Consider the following 10,987-nt stretch of genomic DNA (forward strand, 5'->3'; position numbering starts at 1 on the left):
TGGAATTAGCACGACCCGGCGATCAAATTCTTGGTGGGAATCATCAACTTTATAATGTTTTAATAACGGCTCACGCCTTTTTAATGATCTTTTTTATGGTTATGCCGGCGATGATAGGTGGATCTGGTAATTGGTCTGTTCCGATTCTGATAGGTGCGCCTGACATGGCATTTCCACGATTAAATAATATTTCATTCTGGTTGTTGCCACCAAGTCTCTTGCTCCTATTAAGCTCAGCCTTAGTAGAAGTGGGTAGCGGAACTGGGTGGACGGTCTATCCGCCCTTAAGTGGTATTACCAGCCATTCTGGAGGAGCAGTTGATTTAGCAATTTCTAGTCTTCATCTATCTGGTGTTTCATCCATTTTAGGTTCTATCAATTTTATAACAACTATCTCCAACATGCGTGGACCTGGAATGACTATGCATAGATCACCCCTATTTGTTTGGTCCGTTCTAGTGACAGCATTCCCACTTTTATTATCACTTCCGGTACTGGCAGGGGCAATTACCATGTTATTAACTGATCGAAACTTTAATACAACCTTTTTTGATCCTGCTGGAGGGGGAGACCCAATATTATACCAGCATCTCTTTTGGTTCTTCGGTTTTAAATGGCCCTTTTCAGATTCAAATCTGAATACGCATTGCGCTATATGCTGGGACTGTCTGCTTAATGGTACTCCTACTATGTTCATAAGTGGTTTTATAGTCAAACCCCGATCTAGTCAAAATGGAGTATCTAAGACACAATCAGCAGGTAACCAACGACATAAAAGCAGTCTAGTAGGAACCTCAGAGACTACATGCGCAACAACTTATCCTAAATCCTTCTGTGAGTGGCTAGCTGGAATTATCGATGGTGATGGAAGTCTTCAAGTTAGTAAACAAGGATATGCTTCTCTTGAAATTACTATGGGACTTGAAGATCTACCACTACTACGATATATCCAACATATGCTTGGTGGAAGTATTAAAATGCGATCAGGTGCTAAAGCTTATCGTTATCGACTACATAATCAACTTGGTATGATTAAACTAATGAATTGTATTAATGGTCATATTCGACATTCAGCACGACTCCTTCAACTACATCGTGTCTGTCAAGTACTGGATATCCCTGTCATTCTACCTATTACACTAGATGCTCCATCAAATTGGTTTGCAGGATTCTTTGATGCTGATGGTACCATTGGTATCGCTATGAAGAATCGACTACCTCAACTAAGTATTCGAGTAACTAATAAACTTCTACAAGATGTAGAGTCTTATAAGGTAGTATTTGGAGGAAATATCTACTTTGATAGTAGTCAAAATGGTTACTATCAATGGTCTGTACAAAGTCGAAAAGATGTTATCATGATGCTAGATTACTTTAAATCAAGTACTTTTCGAAGTCATAAATCACGACGATTCTTCCTTATTGAGGAATATTACAGTCTTTACGATCTCAAAGCATTTAAACCTGACAGTATTCACCATAAAGCATGGCTAGCTTTCCTAGACAAATGGAATAAGTTGATGATATAGTCCACCTTTCTTCTATTCATCCGCTTATATTAGTAGAAGAGAGAAGCACCCTGAAGTTTACATCCTAATTCTGCCTGGATCCGGTATCATAAGTCATATCGTTTCGACTTTTTCGGGAAAACCGGTTTTCGGGTATCTAGGCATGGTTTATGCCATGATCAGTATAGGCGTCCTTGGATTTCTTGTTTGGGCTCATCATATGTTTACTGTGGGCTTAGACGTTGATACCCGTGCCTACTTCACCGCAGCTACCATGATCATAGCTGTCCCCACTGGAATCAAAATCTTTAGTTGGATCGCTACCATGTGGGGGGGTTCGATACAATACAAAACACCCATGTTATTTGCTGTAGGGTTCATCTTTTTGTTCACCATAGGAGGACTCACGGGAATAGTTCTGGCAAATTCTGGGCTAGACATTGCTCTACATGATACTTATTATGTGGTTGCACATTTCCATTATGTACTTTCTATGGGAGCCGTTTTTGCTTTATTTGCAGGATTTCACTATTGGGTAGGTAAAATCTTTGGTCGGACATACCCTGAAACTTTAGGTCAAATCCATTTTTGGATCACTTTTATCGGGGTTAATCTGACCTTCTTTCCTATGCATTTCTTAGGGCTTTCGGGTATGCCACGTCGCATTCCAGATTATCCAGATGCTTACGCTGGATGGAATGCCCTTAGCAGTTTTGGCTCTTATATATCCGTAGTTGGGATTTGTCGTTTCTTCGTGGTCGTAACAATCACTTCAAGCAGTGGAAAGAACAAAAGATGTGCTCCAAGTCCTTGGGCTGTTGAACAGAATCCAACCACACCGGAATGGATGGTACAAAGTCCTCCAGCTTTTCATACTTTTGGAGAACTTCCAGCTATCAAAGAGACGAAAAGCTATGTGAAGTAAAAGAAGAAAAGGTCGCCGATTGCTACTAAGAACCTAACAGAACTTTTCAAAATGTGGATGGAGAATCCTGCAATCCGTCGTCCCCTTCATTCCATCCAGCCTCCTGTTCCGCCCGGTCCTGAATTACCCTTTGAGGAGCCATCCGTGTCCAGCTTTATCCATCCATCCAATGTATAGCGGTTTCCATTTGACCATTTTGATGCGTCATTGGCGAACTGCTGAGGTAGATGGTGATAGGAAATGGTATTCGGCAGCTTTGGCAATGATTGTGGTAGGGTCCAATTTTCGCTCATCTTTTTTCTTTTATAAATGTGGTTATTCCTTTGAAGCCAAAGGTGCCAGCATGTGAAGGTGAACAATGTGTTCCATGGGATTTTCTTGGTGTGCGCTGTCTGATTGAGACAGTTGGTTTTGAGCCAAGTGAGGCTCGATGTAATTGAGGGGGTTGTTGGGTGAAAGTGAAATGGAGTTGACTCCCTCCATATAGTTTTAGCTTTTGTGCAGTCTCGAAGCACATGGAGAACAGTTTCCGTTTCGAAAGGACAGTGAGGGCAGAAGTTTTCAGCTAGAATGTGTATGTGGTGCAGATGACTCTTGGTTGGAAGACGATTATGGGCACAGAGCCATAGGAAGTATTTGAGTTTGTTGAGAGTGGGGGTGGCCTGCGCTGGTCTTGACAGTTTGGAACTGGAAGGTTTGGTTCATCTTCAATGGTTGTGGTTAGTGCATATGCAGATTTTGTGGTGAATATTCCTGAAGGGGTCAGTTTCAAAATGACTTTCTCAGCGGATCTACGACCACCCTCCCCCAACAACTGACGGAATTAGCGCGAAAGACTCATGCTGCTTTGCTGTGCTTGCTTGCTAGCTAGAACGCGCAGAGCCGACGAGTCAAATCGAAGAGCGTAATGAGTCTACAAGCTTCATGCGGAGGAATAAAAAAGAGTTTGAATAGGTTGTTGTAGAAAGAAAGCATTTCATGAAATCAAGGATGCCATAACCCTGCGGCCGGATCTATAAAAACGGAATATTATGACGTTCACGCCATCCGTTGCATCTTGTTGCAGGAAATTGATGAAGCCTATAGCTGCTTTCATTAGCCATGCACAAAATATTCAATGCTAAAGCTAAATTTTCTATGGTGGGGAAAGATGCATATGCAGAATAGAGGCAGTTCAAAATTGAAAACCTTCTCCGCAAATAAGACTTTTGAGTACCGGAGCGGGAAAGACATTGCTTACTCAGCAAAAAAGAAATGTCAACAGAGTGCCAAACCTTGGAATAAAAAGTAGTGGGGCTGTGGTTGGTTCGATTCTTATTGATGGCACCGCAGGGGAGGTGTTAATTTCATACGTATGCTGTATGCAATTCAATGCACAATCCATTAACAGAGAAAAAAAATAGAAAGTTGTTAGCTAAAACGTTCTTACGTATGCAGTCATCGAGTACTCTAAGCCGTTGACAGAGAAGAATTTTTATCTCAGTCCACCGCAAATAAATGCTAAAGTAGATTAGTCGGTTTCCGGCTGGCTTACGTCCTAGCCGTAGGTCTTCGACTCTCCCATGATCTGAGACAGCCTCTTCTTCGTAATCAAGCCAGGGCAGGGGATATCTATTCTTAGAGGAAGCGATCTTTAGAGGCATGCACCGGCTCCGAAATTGCGTCCGGTGCCTTTCCCCTTTTTATTTTATCGATAGGGGGCTTGAGGGACTCTGAAAAGAAAGGTCAGGCAATCGCTTATCTTGTGTTGGCTTCAATCCAATAAGCAAGGGTGGTCGTAGATCAGCTGACAAGCGTTTAGCCCTATTCAACAAATATTTGTTTTAATAAACCGCCCGGATAGAAGGGAGAAAAACAAACCTAGAAGCTTTCTTGGATTGAGAAGGCAGGGATGAAAGATCAGAGGCTAAGGCCGGGCGAGTAGCAAACGGAGATGAGTTTAGTCACACTGATGGGAGAGCGAAAGTGGGAGTCCTCTTTCACTTAATCAATAATGCCCAGGGCCAAGCACTTACTGGCTAGCGGACAAGCAGGAATAAAAACCTCCGCCGTCTTTGTTTCGGGTTTTCTTTCTTATGCAGTTAGGAGTGGGGCGTGCTAGCAGGAAGTCCGGTTATGAACATATATCAATCTTTCAAAAAACCTTTCTTCCATCCTGTGGTTGTCTGATCCCCTTGGATCAGGTGTCGGTGGAAAGGAATCCTCTCGTCCTCAGACCAGGGCGAAAGATTATGGACTTAAATAGTTGGACGAATGCTGACTCGCTGTCTAGCTCAAAGAGAGGGCTTTCTTTAAACGAGGGGAAGGCTTTATAGGGGGGAGTTTAGGATGGTTTCCGAACGAGAGCCTGTAGCTTTTTCCGGGGGTGCTAGGACTCTCCAAACCTGATGCCAATAGCTGTCTCAGGGAGTTGAGTTGGTTTGGCCGCGCTTTCTCTTCTTCTTGCTTCTGGGTTCTTGAGAATGGTCTAAGGTTGGTTCTAAGGACGCAGCTGGTAGCCGCCCTTCCCTTGAACAGGAGCTTCAGCTTAAGTAGCCGCTGGTGTCGAAGCTGAAACTGCAGGATCTCTTGTAGACGCAGGAGCTTGTCTCGTCCGATACTATCTCTCTGATGATCGATCTTGCTTACAATTGGCTTTATTACATAATATAGGTTCGCTCCAGTTCGCTATTCTTCTGATTTCGAATGCTAGCTGGTGGGCTTTCAAAGGTATGGGGCGATCAGGATGGCTTGGTCCAGCTCCCTTGAATCTTTAGATCAATCATATGCCCTCCTCAACCTTTTCTATGACCTGGTCCTCTTCGTCTTAGAGTGCTCTTATCTTATCAAGCTTGCTGGCTTACGTGGATCGCTCTTTCTATCCGAATGCCCTTATTGGTTTAGTAAAGCTTATGGGTTGCTATTGCGCTTTCCCTTCCCTTGTGTCATGATGCTTTACGGGCGAGCTCAATTACATCGATCCTTCACGAGCTTATTTTCAAAATAACAAGTATGAAGAAGCTGAAGCATCAGAATCTGCTGAAAGAAAGGCTGAGAAGGCCACTAGCCTGGCTTTTAAACCACGTTGAGGAAGCAGTGAGGGATATATATGGCTAAATTCATTCCCCTCGTCTGACAAACATAAGAGGACTCTGATCAAACTCCCGGCCTAAAATGTCTTTCAAAAATCATTGGTTACTGTTATAGCATATAGTCGCATGTCATCTCCTACTGCTTAGGATCGTTGTATTAAATACCTGCAAAGCAGAATTCATTCCGCTCCCTTGGACAGAAAAGCAAAACGAAGAAGAGGTGGCTTTTCCAGGGTTTTAATAAAGGATCTCCAGCAGGGTGTACGTATCCAAGGTGAGCCGCAAGGCGAACTGTCGAAAGTAGATAAGGATGAGTGAGGTGGAAAGCTTATCCTTGATAAGCCAATACGCAATAAATTCAAAAACGAAAACTGTAAACCTAACTTATCTACGACAAGCCCTCACAGAGCTTACTTCTATAGAGGCGCTTGGGAAGAAATGGCCATCGGTGAGCCTGGGAGCTCAGGTTAGTGAAAGCTTGTCTTTTATCTTGTAGATAATCGACTGACCTACATCGCCTAGTGGGATTTCTCGGGCCAAAAGAGGTTCGATGGAATTGAATCGGTGACTCAGACTTATGTCATACTCAGTTACTAACCTGGGTCACCTACGAACTCGGCAAATTACCTATATATTTCCATTTACTAAATGGGACAAAAGAGTTCGAAAGTTTCCCAAAGATTTTCTTTATTCCGCTGTTCATGAATGGAAGTAGACCCCCGTTAGAGCAGCTATTGAGGTGGGGGAAATGCCGTAGCTGCTGCTACTTATCTTATAGTCTGTCTTTCTTTACGGGCGGTACTGTATACTGTTCTATTTCTTGAGATACTGAAGGGGGAAGACCCCAAAGAGATGATGATTGGCTCTTCCTTCATGAATACTTCCCTCTGGGCACTCATAAGAGTACTGTAAGCTAAGGCCACTCCCGCCGAGTTATTTATATGGCAATTGTTGGAGCTTATAGAGAGATCAAGATGTAACTATCATTAGCCATACTTTCACACTTGGTTTTTACCTAGTAGGATCTGGTTTTTGAGATTGAGGTTTGACGTAGTTACATGTCATAGACCAACTCACTCATAGCCATTAAGCTTGACTCTGCATAGTTGCTTCAAATGGGACTAGATCAGCTCAATAGCGCCCATTTACTCTTTTATGGGGAACTTTTAGAGACCTAGGAAACTAAGATGCCACCTACAGAAAAGGGGCGTAGAAAGAAAAAGGCTTCTTCGGCATGTCTGCTCTTCCGGATGATATGAGCTCCTTATGGAACAGCTCAATCAGGGGTGATTCAGGTTTCGTCGTAGATTCAAGTCAATCCATGCTTTTGTCTTCGCCTTTCCCTAGTCTTTATTTTAGCCCATATATATGGGATGGTTTATTGGTCAGTGTGTTCCATATTCCAGTGTTGGAATATTACATACGTGGGACTCATTTCTGAGAGAAATCGCTGCCCCAAGGATATGTGTGAGTCGGTGGTCGGTGAAGATCTTATCTACTTCAAGCCTCATGAATCAGTTAGGTTGGAGGAGTCGCTATTAGTTGGTGACTGTGGAAGTGTTATGTAGGTCAAAAGCCGGTGGAAGAGAACTAATTAAAGAAAGCCCTTTGAAAGCACATCTTTAGCCTGGCCCAAGTAAAGTAAGCCTAAAGAGCCCAAGCGATATAGGCGGCGATTGAGAAGCTTTTCCACACTTGAGCGGGCAGATTAATTAGAGCCCTTGCTAGACTCCCCCTCAGACCGGAATGCAATTGGCTTAAGAAAAGCAAGCAACTGCCGACCAGGCAAGAGAACATATTACAATTCCAGGGAAGGATGACCGAAGACCTCAGACCGTGGAAAGCTACTCTCTCTAAACTAAATGGAAAAAGAGCTTATCTTATAGCAGCTCTACCAGGGAAGCAGAGCGTAGGGAAAGGAAAGGGAATAAGTAAGTGCTTTTCCTGTAAACGACTCAGCGCTTTGAAAGCCTGAACGTGAGTAGCATTGGATTAGTGAGCGGTGTGACTTTCTGGGATGGAGCTCTTTACTTGAATCCTTATTAGGTTAAGAATCGCAAAAGGTATGGTATCCGGTATCCCAAGTGGGAGGAATAAGCGCAATAGCCATCGAGTCCCCGACCCCGCTCTTTAAAGAAAAAAAAGAAAGACCTGGCGAACGGGAAATTGTTTAGATAGAAAATCCATTTCCGCTGCTCTTGTTCAAGAAGAATTTTCTAGTGGACTTGGCTAGAAAGCCTAGAACAGATTCACCAGGAACTCGAACCAATCCCTGGACGTGGGGAAATGGAAATAGAAAGGAAAGAGCTGGATGTTGGGAAAGAGCAGACTCCTTTCGAGGCATACTACTATCTAAGTTTCTCTCCTTTGACGGTCAGATCGATCCCTTATTGAATTGAAAGGAATTCTTATCGGAGTTGGGGTTCTCTCCATTCTCTTTCTCGATGAATAAGGGAGTCCGGCAGGAGACAAAGAAGAAACTATGAAAAGGAAGACCGGCTTGTCGTCGTACACCTTAGCAGATTGAAAGATCAACCCGAAAGTGGAGTTCGCAGCTAAAGCCAAAACAGAAAAGAAGCGAAGCAAGGAACTGAAACTGAGTTAGAGCATGGAATGGGGGACATGACAGCACTAGAAGGATCAGGCTTCACCGACCTGTCCCCTGTCAATCACTGTTCAAAAGAAAAATCTTAAAATCTCTTAAGTGAATAAGTTCTTGATTCCCGTCAATAATGAAATGGCTGTTTTCTTTATTGCCAACCCCTATCTTTCTTTCAATCGGATGCCATGTATGAAGCATCTCTCTCAGGACCTCACCTTTACTTACTCCCAGGGTAGGGGAATTTCAATGATTTCGAGTGTCAGTCATCTTCGATAGTTTAGAGAGAGGAGCCACCTTTGAAAGACTGAAAAGCTGAACCAATCTCGTGAACTACAGAACAAGAAAAGAGGATTGCTTCAGTGAGGAAAGCTACGGAAAGTCAGTCCCGATTGACTCGATCAACAAGCAGTTGTCGGATTTCGAAGTGGTAGAAGAAATCGAAAAAGAAAGAGTGGATGAACCAGGACTTCAAAATGTGATGATTTTATGGATTTTGCTCACGCGGTAAAACCTAAACGTTTTTTCTCGCACTGAAGTGAGGGTCCTGCTTAAGGAAGGTCGGTAAGGAAGAGAGAGAGCCGGTTCAAGGAAGGGGCACTTAGTACGCACTCTCTTTGGATTGCTTTCTTCCTAAGAAGCCCTTTAGCTCAAAAGTTGGCCAGAAAGTGGCGGAAAATAGAAAATCAGTCTTACCTGTCCTATCAAAAAGAAGGATAGAAAGTCAGAAAGGTACGAAAGGAAAAAAGAAATCCCTTAGTGAAAGCGTGGAAAACTCAATCCCATCTCTTCATGTTCACAAAGACAGTTCAAAAAATCGTAGCCTGCGCCCGGTGGGGAAGAAGAGTGAGACTTACTAGCAAGTGCCCAAAAGGCTCAACATCAACCCTTAAAGAGACGGATTCTTGCTTAGCGCGCAGCAGGCCGTTAAGGGACTTTACAGATGGAATTAGTAGGATAAAGCTTCCTCTTTTTCGGGCTTACTACGATTTCCGGGTGCCTCATGGACAGACGCTAAGCAAGGCCTTTCCTTTACTAGCCTCCTCTTGGACCCCGGTTACTAGATAAAAAGGACATAAAAATATCTTCCAATCAGATAATTGGGAGGGCTACCAGACCATACCTCTTCAGGAGTCTTAAACTCAAGAGATGAATGTGGAGAACGATTCACCAAATAGTAAGCTGTAGAAAAGGCTTCAGCCAAAAAAAATTCCCTTGACAAACCAACATTAGAAAGCATACAACGTGCTCTCTCCAAAAGGGTTCTGTTCATGTGCTCTGCCACACCGTTCTGCTGTGGTATTTTCCTGACTGTGAGATGCCTGAAAATTTCATCATTCTTGCAGAACTCACCCGAAATTCCAATCCATTATCTTCATTCTTCTCCGGAGGGCTCCCTTCCCGAATGCGAATCTCTATCTCTTTGCGGCTACAGCCTATTCTAATAGGACCCATATTCAATCTCTTAAGTGGACTTCTGAACACTAGCTAGCTCTGGACCTACCTATATTAGCCATGAGCGATCACCAAGCGGAGTTGAAAGAAAAGAGACTTGACATGCCTTCGTTCGCGAGCTCGGAACGAACGGAGCGGAAGGGATCATAAGTTCCAGGGAGAAGTTAAAAAAGACGAGCACTTAGGACCGCGGAGCCAACGTTTAAGACAAGGCTAAACGAGGGTGGATGTAATTCACGGTAAACTCCTCTCGTTGTGAAGAGAGTGAGTCTATAGAGCCTACGAGCAAAATCTTTTTTCTCTCTCAATAGCCCGAGTGGTTCCTTTAGTTCCGTATACTATTGTACTAGTAGGGCTCGCCTATTATTCCACCCACGTCTATCCATAAGTAGTGAGAGCGAGCTTGGTTCTCCGGTGCATGGCTATTTCCCCCGTCCAGTCCCCCCGGTCGGGCCAAGCTAATGAGATCCGGGCTCAGCCCATTTGTAGTAAACGCAGCTTAAACACTATCACTATTCCGATGAAAGAAAACCTAAAAAAGTTATTCCCACCCTCCCAGGGGGGTACTTGATTGATCAGGAGAAAGGTCTACTTTTTCCCCTTATGATATGGGGGTCGTTAGCGCTACCAGTGCATTTCTTCCTCTGCTTGTCCGCTACCCTTAAGAATATAATGCCTTCCGTCAGTATGAGTGAGCGTGTTTCCCAGCTCCCGGTCTTTCTAAACAACAACGGTTCTAATAAATTCAGCCTTGTCAGGTTGGGGTTAGAATTCATAAAGGTGGGTAGAGATGGCCGCAGTAGATTCTTCCGACCGAGTCCCAGTGGGCAGAGTCTTGAGGCACGAATCCAACGGCAAGGGAATCAGCGGCTGATCGCGATTCATCAGTCGCAATTCTCCCAGCAGCTATCCATTTTAGTTCGCCAGTCAATGACTGAGCTGTGATTGCATAGGTAATATTTCAAGCTGGAGCGGAGGCAGCAGAGACGAAGGTGAGAGCAGGGGGGTAGGAGTGCAAGGGCAATTAGTACGGGTTGCCATAGTTGTCTGGATGGATTGGAACGAAGGGATGAAGGAGGGAAAGCACCAATTGAGGCAAGTTTCCTATCCCATGGGGCTGGCCTCCGACCATAAAAGAAGGGATTGGACTCAGGTAGGCAAGGCAGGATCCCAACCCATTTCTCCCATCAAGCAAGCATCAGAGTCAACAGGCTTTCTATCTTTCTCATCCGGGATAGGCCCCGAAAAAGAAAGAGCTGCGAAATTGGAAAGACTAGCACAAAGAAGCGATGACTTTCTCTTCTCGGGCCAGTCACCTTCATTCGATGCGTATAGTTTTTGCTAGAGTGGGCGGCGATGTCCTTCCCTCAAAGTGCGGTGGAGAGATGAGTCGATGTTATCGAAGGTAATGATTCCTGTCCAAAAAGAC

Source organism: Sesamum indicum, unplaced genomic scaffold, assembly GCF_026168435.1.
Source record: "Sesamum indicum cultivar Baizhima isolate 11 unplaced genomic scaffold, ASM2616843v1 HiC_scaffold_98, whole genome shotgun sequence".
Lineage (NCBI taxonomy): Eukaryota > Viridiplantae > Streptophyta > Magnoliopsida > Lamiales > Pedaliaceae > Sesamum > Sesamum indicum.